The sequence below is a fragment of the Phacochoerus africanus genome, chromosome 3, assembly GCF_016906955.1.
Source record: "Phacochoerus africanus isolate WHEZ1 chromosome 3, ROS_Pafr_v1, whole genome shotgun sequence".
Classification (NCBI taxonomy): Eukaryota; Metazoa; Chordata; class Mammalia; order Artiodactyla; family Suidae; genus Phacochoerus; species Phacochoerus africanus.
Genome location: NC_062546.1, coordinates 97,510,597 through 97,526,000, shown reverse-complemented (window position 1 = coordinate 97,526,000; position 15,404 = coordinate 97,510,597). Strand labels below are relative to the sequence as shown.

General features: G+C 49.1%; 1 protein-coding gene across 1 annotated transcript in view; it reads right to left on the bottom strand.

Moving 5' to 3' along the window:
- FBXO25 (F-box protein 25) overlaps window positions 1-11,739 on the bottom strand; it is a 111,108-nt gene extending 99,369 nt beyond the window's left edge. The window contains exon 1 of the mRNA XM_047772211.1: window positions 11,612-11,739. The gene's annotated coding sequence lies outside the window, so the exon portion shown is untranslated. The remainder of the gene's footprint in view (window positions 1-11,611) is intronic.
- Window positions 11,740-15,404: the final 3,665 nt, after the last annotated feature.

Sequence of the window (15,404 nt, the reverse complement as noted above, 5' to 3'; positions counted from 1 at the left end):
TGGCGTATCAGCCCTGGCTGCTTCAATTTTAAAGTAATCTCTCATTTGCAAAGGAGAATTCATTAAAGCAAATAGCTGTTTTCTCTCTGTCACCTTACGGTAAAACGTGGTAAGAATCGGGCAGAGAGAGCCATCAGACCTGTGCTGAGGCCTGTCCAGCAGCCCAGGATCCATAGAAAGTTGCCTTTAAGGGGGTGTGTGGGGTGTGTGTGTGTCCCAACATTATAACCTGGTGGCAGAAATAAACCTGCTAGACTGGGAGGAGATGCCCTTGTGGAAACTGCACCATCTGGCGAGTCCACAGTTGAACAGCAGTTCTGTCTGTGAAGCAAAAGCAGAAGAGGCACAACACCCTGGGGCCAAGGTCCTCTCCCCTGTGTTTACATGAGTGATTCCCAAGACTGGTAGAGCTGGAGGTGATGAAGGCAATACATTACTGTGGAGCCAGGTGTTCTCTGGCAGGGAGATTCATCAGGGAATTCCCTGGACATTGCGATGGCCTGAAGCCCAGTTCAAAATGACTTAGGATATGTAGCATCAGGCATGGCAGCATCCAGGTGGTCACATTGGAAATTTATCCCCATCTTTGATGGCTGCCTCTGTGTAGGCATCATTGCTGGTGTGGTTTCTTGACATGGCAGCAACAACGACTCCCAAAGCTTGGGGCTTTTGTGGGCTTTGCACCCAGTACATCAGAAAAAGAGGGGCTTTCCCTCAATAATCCTAGCAGTGTAGGTGTAATACATATTGGTCTTTTTAGAATTGGTGCCCATCTTGAACCCACCCCAGCGTTTGGGGTAGAGGGCCCTCTCAGGATAGGCCTATCTTCTTCGCCTCCCCTAGAAATACAGGGTAGGGTAGCCTCACCCAATTACATGCTCAGAGGGTCACCCAAGTTAAATGTTTTGGAGAGGAGTGAGTCCCCAAAGGAAAACAGGGTGCCCCTATGAAGAAGAGAAATGGGGTGCTGGACAGGCAGGCAAAGCCGGTGACCCTACAGTTGTCAATTCTAATTAGGAAGCAGGGGAGGGGAGGGGGACCATCAGCCAGTTCACCGGAACAGTTGTACTTGGCTTTTGCTGAATACAATCCAGTAAGAATGTGTCACTCATTAGCGCTGTGCCTCCTTAGTCCTTTCTTTGGACAAAGAACAAGCATATTTAGAAACCCCGCTTTGTGCCAGCACTGTGACGTGAAACACCCGGGCGGATGAGAAAGTCCCTCTGCTGAGGTGCTCACTACATAACATAGAAGGCAAAGATATAGACAAAAACATCCAAAGATACCCACGAATATAATCGGTCCTATAGCAAAAGGCTGTGGGAACAACAACTCATTGAGGGAGGAGCGGTTGAAGGTTTCAGAGTTGATACCGTTTCAACTGGGCTTTGAATAATGAATAGGAGCTCACCAAACAGTAATGAGGCATCAAGACATTGTAAGCAGAGGTAAATGAAATCTGAGAAGGTTGCAAGTAAGTCTGTCACAGAAATAAGGCCTTCTGTGAACATGAGCAATACCGTGTAGGCCTTGCCGTTAGTGTGCAATAATCTTTGTGAATAAGTTTGAAAAATACTAAATCAGAATATAGGAAATGTTTGGCAAGGATGTAGGGAGAGGAGAGAGTTGAAGCTGGAAAAATGGGACCAGGTGGTGGTGTCAAGGGTTTCAGCTTCATCCCGCTGGGGGTGAGGAACCACACGTGGGGTCATCCCACAAACACGGGTTCCTGTGATGCACTAACAGGGCAGAGGCATTTCCTTTCTTTGCAGCATGTGCTGCATTTTCAGCAGATACATGGCTTGACTTGGGCACAGCACCCAAAGGTTATGCACTAAACTCGAACTGGCGTCAATGTTGCCAGTCTGTCAGAGAAGGTGGACGGAAGCCAAGTCCTCCGAATGCAATCCTTTTTCAGATTTTTTTTGTTTGTTTTTTTTTGTTTTTTGTTTTTTGCTTTTTAGGGCCGCACCCACGGAGCTTCCCAGGCTAGGGGTCGAATAGGAGCTATAGCCGCCGGCCTACACCACAGCCACAGCAACGCAGGATCCGAGCCACGTCTGTGACCTACACCACAGCTCAAGGCAACGCTAGATTCTTAACCCACTGAGCAAGGCCAGGGATGGAACTCCCCACAACCTCATTGTTCCTAATCGGATTCGTTTCCGCTGCAACGCTACGGGAACTCCCCTTTGCAGATGCTTCACGCAGATTCTAAGTCCAGGAGCAGCAGACTGTGTGCTCAGGACAGGGGTCCTGAGTCATGTCTACGGGCCTATGAAGTGGGCTGTTGAACCAGAGAATGTGTCACAGAAGCTGAGCAGGACTCCCTCTCTCCTCAGGCTCAGAGCACAAGTAGTTCACCTGTGTCAGACCCAGGCACAGGCCTCCTTAGGCCAAGGTTGTCAGCAGAGGGAGGACGGCTCTGGAGGCTGCAGGGTTGGTGCCCTGTACCCAGGTGAGATGTCCCTAGAATGCTCATTCTGGGATCACAAGGTCAAACAGTTTCCCATTGACTCCACGAAACTGGGAGCCCACTGCTCTGGCTGAAAACACAGGAACACCAGGCTTTTCTTGATCACTTCCCTCCTGGCAGGTCCGGTTCTCAGGCACAAACACTCTGGACCAAAGAAATGTTTAGGGCTTTCTTCTTCCTTTAAGCTTTTAAGAAAAAGGGTGTGAGGTGGCTGATTGCGCCAAAACCAGGCTATTTCTGGCATTCATTCTGAACGCCACCTGACACAGCCAATTTCTGGATTGTACACAAGCTTCTTTCTGCAGGACATAATCTCAAAGCCTTGTGGGCTCAATCAGTGCTATAATTGCTGCTCCTGTTCACACAATGCAATGCCCTCCACAGAGCGTTCACACTCCCATTAGCCCTGAGAGAAGCAGGGGCGAGGGGTACCTGAACGTTCCAGCTGTAGGACTCGGAGCTTCTTGAAAACAACCCACGGGGGCACTGATGACATTGAAGTGCTTTGTGTCCCCTCAATTAACTGATCCCCTCTGTGATGACACCTGTGTAATTGCTAAGAAGCCTGTTAAAAGTGAACCTGAGCCAACTCTGAACTGAATTTTAATTTTTGCTGAGAGTTAGCTTTTCAAAGCACCATTTGCTTTGCACAGACTATGAGGCCAGAAGCCCTGGGTACCAGGCCTCTGCAGGGGAGATGCCAGCCCTGTGCCCGACTCTCTCTCCACCCCCCAGGGGGTGGATAGGAGCGGGATCTCTGCCTCCCAAGATGGCTTGACATTTCCCTCTGAATGGCTGTTCAGTTCAGGTTCACAACCACGCAGCTCGGAGCCAGCAAAGTGCCTGGCACGTAGGGTGGGTGACCCATAGCACAGCTCCAGTGTCCAGAGTTGGGACCAACCAGGGAGGCACAGACCCACCCAAGAAAAACAAACCATAGTAGCTGATTCCCACACAAATCAAACGAGAGGTGAACCTGGGGAGCTCCGAGCAAAGGTGGGGCCTCCCTGTTACTGACTGAGGCCAAGCTTGTGAGAAACCCCAACTCATCAAAATGCAAACATGCTGATCTCCGTCGAAAACCCAAACCAAAATCAAATCAAATCAAGCAAAACCCCGACATTACTGTCTGAGGAGAGAACATCACCCTCCACATTCCCCCTCCCTTTTCTATTCTGTCCTCTTCTACGGAACAGCCTCCAACCACCGCCACCCCCACTCCCGCCCCCGCCCCGAACTCACCTGAGCAGACTTCCAACCCTGGTGGCACTGTTTGAGATATTCTTTTTTTTTTTTTCTTTTTGGCCATACCCACAGCACGTGGATGTTCCCAGGCCAGAGATCGAACCTGCACCACACTGTGAGCAGAGCTGCAGCAGTGATAGCACTGGATCCTTCTCACCACCAGGGAACTCCCCATTTGAAGTGCTCTGGACAAAGCCCCCATCAGCTTCCTGTTTGCAATTGTCCTCTTCATCTTCCTTGTCCTCATGACAATATTTGGCCACTTTTGCTGACCTTCCAGAAACCCATTTTTTGAAGTGATTCTTTTGTGAACTTGTGGTTTTCCCCCCTGTGTCCTTGGCCACTGGGCTGGATGCTCTTCTCCTCCTGGAAACACTGGACGTCTCTCCTGTGTCGCTGCTCAGGAGATCGCACTCCAGGCCAGAGTGTAAGTATGGCCACCATGCTCACAGGTTCACACATTTGGCTGTGCAGCCCTGCCCTCTGGGCTCACATGCCCAACTCTGACTGGACGTCTATCAGCAGCTCAGATGAAAGGTTTGAAGCAGAACCCCTGCCTGCCCTCCCCTGATCTGCTCACCATGGCTGAGCCAGCCCCTGCTCAGGCCCCAGGCATCAGAACTTCCCATAACCCTGATATCCTGACATCAAACACCCAGCCCATCAGCCAGTCTTGCTGACTCTCCCTCCAGCATGTGTCCTAAGTCTGACCAGCTCTCGGTCACCGTTACTTCCCTGGGTCTGAGCCTCCATCACCCTCCTGGGGCCCGAAGCCCTGTTCCTGCATCCATCCCGCACAGCAGCCCAAGTTCACCCTCCAGTAAATTCCATGGTGGTGCCCAGACCCCTTGCTGTGCCCAGCAGGCCTGACCTCCAGTACACCCTGTTTCTGCCCTTGCTCCATCTGCCCAGTTATCAGCCTTGCCAACAGTCTGAATATTCCAAACACAACCCCTCCTCTCGGCCTGGACCCTTGCTGACCGCACTCTCTTCTCTGGACTCAGTTGGTCATCCACGCAGCCACAGAGACTCCCTCTACCCCCCCTGCATGAGGGGCTGAATTTCTGAGCCTCTGTCCATCCAAATTCTGACCCAAGGAGATGGCAGGCTCCATGACCCCCAGGCCTCGGCTGCTTTCAAGGTCTTGCCCTCTGTATCCCTGGCACCTGAAGCAGTGCCCAGAAAAGAGTGGGCAATGAGATATCTTGTCCCTGAATTATAGTAAATTGAAGCTGGAATGGTTCATGTAAGCAGTTCCGTAGTTTTAGTTAGCGGTCTGAGGACAAAGCAGTGGAAACAGACATCATGCAGGAAACTTTGTAGCAACACTGAGGCCCAGACTCTGGATTTTGTTGTTGTTGTTGTTGTTGTTTGGTCTTTTTGTGTGTGTTTCTAGGGCCGTACCTGCAGTATATGGAAGTTCACAGGCTAGGGGTTTAAACCGAGCTGTAGCTGCTGGCCACAGCCACAGCAATACCAGATCCGAGGCACGTCTGCGATCTACACCACAGCTCATGGCAATGCCGGATCCTTAACCCACTAAGTGAGGTCAGGGATCGAACCTGCAACCTCATGGTTCCTAGTCAGATTCATTAACCAGTGAGCCATGATGGGAACTCCCAGACTCTATTTTAATTGTTGGAGACAAAGAGGTTGGCAGTCTTATTGGAGGGAACAGTAAAAATAGATGCACAAAGGTAGAAATAGACAAAACATGTTAATGGAATTTAAAAGAGAGGAGAGACTTCAGATAATACTACAAAGCTATGGCAACCAAAACAGCATGGTATTGGCATAAAAACAGACATACGCATCCATGGAACAGAACAGAGAGCCCAAAGAGAAACACACATAGCTACAGTCAATCAATTTTTGACAGTGGAGCCAAGAATATACAACTGGAAAAAGACAGTCTCTTCAGCAAGTGGTGGGAAAACTGTACAGTGGCATGTAAATCAGTGAAGTTAAAACACACCCTCACACCATGCACAAAAATAAACTCAAAATGTTTTAAAAACTTAAATATAAGACATAATACCATAAAACTCCTAGAAGAGAACATAGGCAAAACATTCTCTCACATAAATCATACCACTGTGTTCTTAGGTCAGTCTCCCAAGGCAATAGAAATAAAAGCAAAAATAAACAAATGGGACCTAATCAAACTTACAAGCTTTTGTACAGCAAGGGAAACTATAAACAAAACAAAAAGACAACCTACAGAATGGGAGACAATATTTGCAAATGAAGTGACAAGGGCCTAATTTCCAAAATATACAAATAGCTCATACAGTTCAACAACAGTAAAACAAACAACCCAATCAAAAAAAAGGCAGAAGAGGAGTTCTTGCTGTGGCGTGGTGGGTTAAGAATCTGACTGCAGCAGCTTGGGTCACTGCAGGAACATGGGTTTGATTTCCTGCCAGGCGCAGTAGGTTAAAGGATGCGGCATTACCACAGCTGTGGCATAGGTCACAAAACGTCCATATGCCATGGATGTGGCCATAAAAAAATCTAAAAAAAGGCAGGGAGGCAGAAGACCTAACTAGATATTTCTCCAAAGACATACAGATGGCCAGCAGGCACATGAAAATGTGTTCAACATTGCCAATTATTAGAGGAATGCAAGTCAAAACTACAAAGAGACACCACCTCACACAAGTCAGGATGGCCATCTTTAATAAGTCTACAAACAGCAAATGCCAGAGAGGGTGTGGAGAAAAGGGAGCCCTCCTACACTGTTGGTGGGAATGTAAATTGGTACAACCACGATGGAAATCAGTATGGAGGTTCCTCAAAAAACTAAAAATAGAACTACCATATGATTCAGCAATCCCACTCCTGGGCATATATCCACTTGAAACTATAATTCAAGAAGATACATGCGCCCCTATGTTCATAGCAGCATTGTTTACAATCGCCAAAACAGGGAAACGACATCAATGTTTATCAACAGATGAATGGATCAAGAAGATGTGGTACATATACACAATGGAACACTACTCAGCCACAAAAAAGAATGAAATAATGCCATTTGCCACAACATGTATGGAACTAGAGATTATCATACTAAGTGAAGTAAGTCAGAAAGAGAAGACAAATACCATATGATATCACTTATATGTGGAACCTAAAATATGACACGAATGAACCTGTCTACACAACAGAAACAGCCTCACAGACATAGAGAACAGACTTGTGGTTGCCAAGGGGACAGGCTTGGGGAGGGATGGAGTGGGAGTTTGGGGTTAGAATATGCCAGCTCTTACACATGAAGAGGATAAACAACAAGGTCCTACTGTATAGCACCGAGAACTACATTCAGTGTTCTGTGACAAACCCCAATAGAAAAGAATTTTAAAATACATCTATACATAACTGAATCACTTTGCTGTAGACCAGAATGTAACACAACGTTGTGAATCAACTACACTTCGATGAAAAATAAATAAATAAAAGGGAGGAGTTTTATAGCATCAGAGACGTTGGAAGTGAAATTGTGTGACATCAGCTGAGACCACTAAATGGAGGGCACCAAACAATGGGTCACAGAGCCCAGACTGCAGGTGGGACACGGCGCGGCTGTGAAGACATTAGTGATAGGGAGCCAGGACTCACTGTGTATGCAATGCAGAGGCTTTGCAGGGAGGCAGCTGAAATAATGGGGCTGCCCTACAAAATCTGTTGATTGGGAAAGAGAAAAAAAAAACACGTTTCTGTGTCCATTCACAATCAAATATATTTCATTTCACATTTTAAATTTAAATGGGTGACATTTACCTTCTTCCTCTTTAAAGAAAATCTGCTTTCAAAGAAGTAAATATATAAAAAGAAATAAGAAATTCTTACTGACTCAACATTCAGTCAGCTTGGATCATTAGACTGTAGATTACACATGACACCAAGAATCCTAAGCCAGCATTTGGCACAAGAATTGAAATGTAGGGTCAAACCCAACATGAGACCCAATTTCTGACCAGTCCAGCAGCTGGAGGCTTCCTGCCAGTGCAGCCCATGGACTGCTTCTTCTGTTCGCCTGGCCATTTCTCAGTGCCAGGGAACTGGGTCCTTCCTGTCTCTTGTAGAAGAACAAACCAGCCAAGGATTGGATGCAGATCTTCAGAAGCAGGGCAATTCAGGAAAGTTAAAGCTAATGCATCATTGTGCTGGTGACTTGGAGCCCTGGGGGTGGATTTATATAATAAACCAACATTTTCTGTAAATATTTTCCATGAGTGGAAGGCAGTGTGGTTGAATAGTAACAGACAGGACCCCCCAGAAATGATCCCAGAGGCTAATTCCAGCTTGAGGGCATGGGTGCTCAAACCACCCCTCCACAAGGGGTGCCAGGGACCAGGTACGGGGAGCTGCCCCCAAGTGACCCCAGTGGACAGCTGGTTCCACGTCCCTGGCAGAAGGTGCCCATGCAGTTTGCTGCATAGAGCCCTCTCCAGAACACTCATCTCATGGGAGGGGCACAGAGGAAGCCCTCCCCGCAACCCCACTTTGTGGACCAGCCCCACCCTGCCCTACCCAGGCCCCATCAGGACCAGGTGCAGCCTCTTCTGCTGCCCCTCCCAGTTCTGCCTCCACCGTGGGTGTGATCCCATCTCAGCTACCAGCACCCTGACTGCAACAGAGGTTTCCATCTCTGTCTCTCAGTGGTGGATCTTGCCGGTCCTGGACTCAGAGGCACTGGAGGAGCGTGTGGCTGATGCAGGGGTGGGGGCTCGGAGATGCCTGGGTCAGCGCTCAGGGCATCTGGCATGTGCTGACCCCAGGCTCCTTTCTCCACCCTTCTGCACTGGAGGCCCCGCCCTGGCCAGAGCTCCACGCTTGGATCCTCTGCACAGGCCCTTTTTTCACATCTGAATTTCATCCGTTAACGCCTGTGGCGGCTGAGGAGGAGACGGGGAGTGTCGGAATCAGAGGAAGAAGATGTGAGTGTGGGAGCAGAGTCCAGAGAAGAAGCTTCTCTGAGGCCTTGAAGGCTGAGGAGGGGCCACAGGCCACTTGAGGAGCTGGAAAAAGACAGGAAAGTGCCTCCCCAGCCTCCAGAAGGAACTGGCCCTGTACATTCACTTTAGGTCTGATCTCCAGAACTATAAGACCATAAATATGTATTGTTTTAAGCCAGTGAATCTTTGGAAATGTTTGATAACAGCCATGGGAGCCTAACTCATCACCAACTTTCATCACTCTCCAGCTTTCTTTGTCGATTCCCAAGTGTGTGGTGACCAGAGCTGCATATACCACTCTGTGAGAGGGTGGCAGGATATAGGCCACATTTGCTTGGCGGCCAGGAAAATCGTTTCATAATTTTTTTTTTTTTTTTTTTTTTTTTGCTTTTTAGGGCCACATCGTGTTACATGGAGGTTCCCAGTCTAGGGATCCAATCAGAGCTACAGCTGCCACAACCACAGCAATGCCAGATTCAAGCAGCCTCTGCAACCTACACCATAGCTCTTGGCAACACCAGATCCTTAACCCACTAAGCGAGGCCGGGAATCAAACCCAAAACCTCATGTTTCCAAGTTGGATTCGTTTCTGCTGTGCTACGATGGGAACTCCTATTTCATAATCTTAAGAGCAAAGTACAGACCACAGCCTTTGGAGACAGCTTTCTAAAGAATCCTGCGTACTAGAAGGCACAGGGAATTTGAATTTTGGTGAATTGTATGAATAGCAGTGATGTGTTATATTCTTTTCCATTTGATCTGTGGGAATATAGTCTATGTAGATTTTGTGTAGCAAGACAAACATAATACACATTTTTTTTTTTTTTTTTGCTATTTCTTGGGCCGCTGCCACGGCATATGGAGGTTCCCAGGCTAGGGGTCGAATCGGAGCTGTAGCCACCGGCCTATGCCAGAGCCACAGCAACACGGGATCCGAGCCGCGTCTGCAACCTACACCACAGCTCACGGCAATGCCGGATCCTTAACCCACTGAGCAAGGGCAGGGACTGAACCCGCAACCTCATGTTTCCTAGTCAGATTCGTTAATCACTGCACCACGACGGGAACTCCCCATGATACACATTTGATTCAGTCAACTCTGTTCTACATGTCAGTAGAGATTGAAAGCCCAGTTAAGAAGGATTTTAGGAAGATGGTGACAATTTAGTTTTCTGTATTTTCCCCAGTTCTCCCAGAATAAACACATTAGATTTGATAACAAAACTAACAACCCAGGAGTTCCCTTCATGGCTTAGCAGTTAACGAAACTGACTAGGACCCATGAGGATGTGAGTTCGATCTCTGGCCTCACTCGATGGGTTAAGGATCTAGTGTTGCCATGAGCTGTGGTGTAGGTCACAGACGCTGTGGCTGTGGCATACACTAGCAGCTGTAGCTCGGATTCGACCCCTAACCTGGGAACCTCCATATGCCGCAGGTGCGGCCCTAAAAAAAAAAAAAAAGACAAACCTACAACCCAATACCTATCCAATACCCAAGAATCCACAGTTCTGGAACCATCTGAACTCTATAAACTCAAAACTAACAGGAGTTCCCTTGTGGCTCAGCAGGTTAAGGATCTGGTGTTGTCCCTGCAACTGCTCGGGGTTCAATCCCTGGCCCGGGAACTTCTTCATGCCATGGGCACTGCAAAACAAACAAAAAAACAACCAAGAAACCCCCAAAACTAATAGAGCTCCTCCAGATTCTGCACTGTGGAGAAACTCCTGAGAACTGAATCCAACCCAAATCAAGCAGCTGTCCAGAGCGAAGGAAACTTTGCACGCAGGTGGGGAGAGGAGCAGAGCGGGCTGATTTCCAAACATCCCAGTCCAGACTGTTAGCACTTTGTTAAAACAGCAAGGGACCACCAGGGCTGTGAGGTTAAGAAGCTATGCCAGCCCACCACTGTATCTTGGAGAGTCAGGTAAAGTCTTCATTTTGTTTCCCTATTTAAACTAAACAAGTGAACAATCACAGAAAATCTAACAAGCATTGTCCCATCCCCGCCGACAATAAAGGTGTGCCAAGAAATACAGGGTCTCCTGCATATTGAAACACACCATAACAGCAATAACTATAACAACAATAATGGAAGGAAACCCCTGAGTTTTAAAAAACGGTCCTGGGGGAGCAGGCAAGGGGGTGACCAGGAGCCAGAAGATGGGGGAGATGGGTAGGAGCTGGTCAGAGGGACAAAGCTGCAGGATGAGTGAATCCAGCCTGGTGACTCTAGGTCACAGTCCTGTATCTCGTCCTGGAAGTTTGCTTAGAGAGCAGACCTCAGGGTTATGACCACACACAGTGGTCATGATAAGAGATGCCTTGAGCTAACGAGCCTGGCTGGAGTAACCATCTCATTAAGTAAACCCAGATCAAATCAGCATGCTGAGCAGCCTAAATATATGCAATTCTTATTTTAAAATTTTAAATTTAAATACCAAAGAGCTGTGAAAGCGTGTTTTGGCTATATACCGCTTTCCTGTAGCTTCTGGCGAGGGTATCGCCCTTCAGCCCTTGAAGGCTACAGCTGTTGCCTGTTCTCCCTGCAGCCCTAGGAGCAGGTGGTACCCTAACCAATAACCAAGGGTGGAGTTGAGATGCAGAGAGTGGCCCCAGTGCTCCTGTCCCAGGCCTTCCTCTTCCCTCTAAGCTTCACGTTGACCTCAAGAGAGGGCCAAATCCCTGGAGGGGTCTTGCAGACAAGGATCAGGTGAGGAGCAAAGCTGAGAGCCCCCCTTCACAAGCCCACTGCTCCTGGCACGGACGCCGCCGGTCTCTGCCTTCCAAGGCCCTAGTGCCCAGGAAGGGAAGGGAGCTGGCAGGTGCCCAGTTCCTCCCACAAACCTAGTCCCACCCGCCTCTCTGCAACTTCCTTTTTCCCCTTTCCTAAAACTCCAGTCCCAGAGAGTGTCTGTGGGTTAGTGGGTACCTGTGCCGCCTGCTTGGGTCTGGACAGGGCTCCCCATCTGCCGCCTCCAGCACACCCTCCACGTGAAGACACTCATCTGCGGGTGAATCGGGTGGTCACGTCCACGTTCAAGAGTCCAGAGTTTAAACTTGTTCTCAGCCTGTGAGGCTCTGCCCTGCCTTCTCTCTCTCCAAACGCTGGTGCTGAGCCAGCCCCTCGATCACATGGGTCCAGCCCCGCTCTGAGCAGCACAGGGGATGGGGGTGGGGGGCATTCACACCGTTGGCCCCACACTTCAGGTGCTGTTCCCTCTGCCTGCACCTCTCTCTGTGAGGCTGTGATTCAGATCTGCTGAAGTGACACAGCTTCTGGGGCAGGGGGGGGTCTTTATTCCACTGGTTTGGTCACAGACTTAATGCTCCAAATTTCCTTGTTTGTGTATTAGCCAGTCCTTGTCTTCCCAGCTGCATGTTATTCCAGAACTGCCACGCCTGGTCCACCCCATCCACCCTCCCCGGGTCCTGCCACCGTGCTGGGCCTGCAGTAAGAAAGGAAGACTTGCTCAATAAAGGGACTTTGGCTCCTTGGTCTCATTTCTGCCCCTGCTGTCTTCCCAGGGCAAGTTTTGTTAATTCCCCATCTACATGCGTTCTTCCATTTTTCTGGAAGGGAGGAAAAGGGTGCAAATCCTCCTTAAGCCGGGGCTGGTTCCCTTCCTAAGAATTCATGCAGCTGCAGCCGTTGGAGGTGCACCTGGGACCAGGCTGCCCTCCTGAACTCTGGGTCCCCCATCTGGAAAGGGAGGGTGAGGCTGTGGGGGATGACATCAGACCTGTTGGGGCACCGTGGCTCTGAGAAGCATACCCCCAAGTTCCCATGGTCATTTCAGCCCCAGACCCCCTGCCCCAGGAATCATGACAGTTTCCGGCTCCTATCTCTCCCAGGGCCTTGGGATGCTGCACCCTAAGGGAGCCTCACTGGAGAATGTATGTATTTGTCATCCAAGTTTCTGTGGACCAGGCTCAGGGCTGCAAAAATCAAGCACTCCTTCTACAGAAAGACCAAACCCCAAAGGGGCCCACAGTTAACCCTCCCAATCACTCCAAGTTAATTTTAAAACATGCTCACTGGTTTAGGTGCCCAATCTGTTTGGTTTTTGATTTTGAGGTGTGTTTTGTTTTGTCTTTTCAGGGCTGCACCCTGAAAAGCAGCATATGGAGGTTCCCAGGCAAGGGATCAAATGAGAGCTGTAGCTGCCAGCCTACACCACAGAACAGCAACACCAGATCAAGCCCCATCTGCGACCTACACCTCAGCTCAGGGCAACACCAGATCCTTAACCCACTGAGCAAGGCCAGGGATCAAACCTGTGTCCTCATGGATGTTAGATTCGTTTCCACTGAGCCACAATGGGAAATCCCCGATCTCTCTGTTTTGACAAGAGCTGGCTTTCTCTTTAGGAAGAGGCAGCTATGGACCAGCTCCCTGGCCTGGCTGCAGGCCTCAGTAAGACAGCCTGGCACTGTGGGGACCAAGCTCCAGCTTCATCTCAGATCGGATGGGGACCAAGGGCTCTAGCAGGAACTTTGTTCTCCTGACCTTGCAAGCAGGACATTCAGAAGCCCCTTTGGACAGGATAATCCTATAAGTGCTTAGCGGCCTGGAAAGAATGATTTTTTCAGGCTTAATCTGTTATGTTATTTGAAAATGTATTTGACTTGTTCTCTTCAAAGCTGCTCTCTGGCCAAGTCACGCAGGCTGTGAATGACTTGAATGTTGGGGGCCCTCAAGCCTGCATGAAAAGTGAATTCAGTCCTTAGTAACCACATGGACTCACCTCTGGGGCCCTGGCTGACAGGTCAGAAGCAACAGGCTCGGAAAAGGAACTGAACTCAGACATCTGTCTACTTACCCTAGTGACTGAGATAAGCCAAGCCCTCAATGCTTTCTGAGACCCTGTCTCTCATCTGTTTGGATGGCAGCAGCTCAGGGGTGGACATCAGAGTCATGCTGAGCCCAAAGTGAACTGGGGATCTCCCACAGCTGTGCCCTGCCTCTTTCCTATCTGCCCAGCAGGGCCCTGCCTTTAGCCCCTGGTCACAGGCCCAGCCACAGGGAAAAAGCACATGTTCTGGAGAAACACAGGCACAACCCAAGGGGACGTGTCTGATCAAGGGACCCCCATCTCTTCTTCAGAATCCAGTCCCTGGGCTCCCTGGAGCAGAGGCCAAGGAATTTTAGGGCTGTGGAAGGAACATGGACTTAGGTGAAAGAAGACCTGGGTTTGATCCTACCTTTGTCACTCAGAGTCTTCAGGAAGATACCCCCCACCTCCTGAGCCTCAGTTCTTGGACAGGGACACAGAAGATGCTAGCTTAGTCCCAAGTCAGGCCCCTGCACCTTCTCTGTGCCCTATGCTTTTACCTCTGCTATGAAGAAAACCTTCTCTCTTGCTGAGAGGGCATCAGGAGAAGCTCTCATGGGAGAGGTGGGGTGCTGGGACCCTCCCTACCTACTGAATCACACCTCCCCATCTGCAGGAAGGACCATGGTCCCATCACAGATGGAGACACAGCAGGAGAGAGGACCCCCAAGCTCCTTTCCCACACCCTGCCAAACAAGACATGCAGCCAGTCTGTCCTCAGGGACTCAGATGTTCCACCACCCTTGGGAGCAGGAGGAGTCGGGTTCAGGCTTGCCCCCAGGGTGGATAGTCATGCTATTCACCCAAGCCAGGCTCTGAATAGGACAGGTGGTCTTGCCCTTGAGGACTTTGGCTAATTCGAGTTGGAGAGAAAGGAGCTACTGCCACCTGGTGGATGATGCTGGACATGCTGCCTGAGGTCCTGAAGTCAGAATGCCCAAGGGGAACAATGCGCCCCAAAGGCAGGAACTGACTCTGTCTGGTCCACATCATTGGATAGAATCACATGCAACATTAGGTTTCCTGGCAGCCACAGGAAAAAGTTCAAAGAAAAAGGCAAATTAATTTTCATAACATTTTATTTAACCTGTCAGATGCAAAATATGATTCTTTCACCATATACTCAATCTAAACATTATTAGCGAGATCTTTTACATTCCTTTTCTCTACCAGGTCTGGGTTCCAGTGTGAATTTTATACCAACTGCACCTGTTGGTGCAGATCAGCTGGTTTCCAGTCCCAGGAGGCTATCTCATTTCAGACAGCAGTGGCTTGAACAAGCCCAGTGTCCCCTTTCTGAACAGTTTCAACCATTTAAATTGAGCCCCCATACATATTGGCTAGTATGGTCCCCACCATGCTCAGAGGTCTTCTTAGGATTTTGCAATTTATTTATGTCCCTCAAACTCATAGGCCACAGAGCAGAGGAGATGCTCAATGTCTTAGTCTGTTCTGGCTGCTAAAGCACCACAGACAAATATTAAACCACAGACATCTCTTCTTCACAGTCTGGAGGCTAGAGTCCAAGGTCAATGTCCTAGGGACATGGCAAGCATGTGCTTCCTGGTCTCAGTCTCCATAAGCACAGAAAGCTGCTAAAACGTCACACTCAAAACATGTTCTCCATGCTGGAAAAGCCTGATATGGTATGAAAAGTTGCTCTCTTCTCAAACTGGGGAATGTAGTGCATGGCAATCTAGGGCAATACCCATATGATAGCATCTCAAAAATGACATAAAACAAGAAGCTTCTCCTTCCTATTTGCAGACTGTATCCCATTCAGTGAAAGAACACCAGCCCCAATGGTGGTTTGTACCGAAAAGCAACCCTTGCCTCTCTGGTATAACTGGGCTGATTGAGCCTCACCCCTGCCAAATGCTCTGTGTGCAC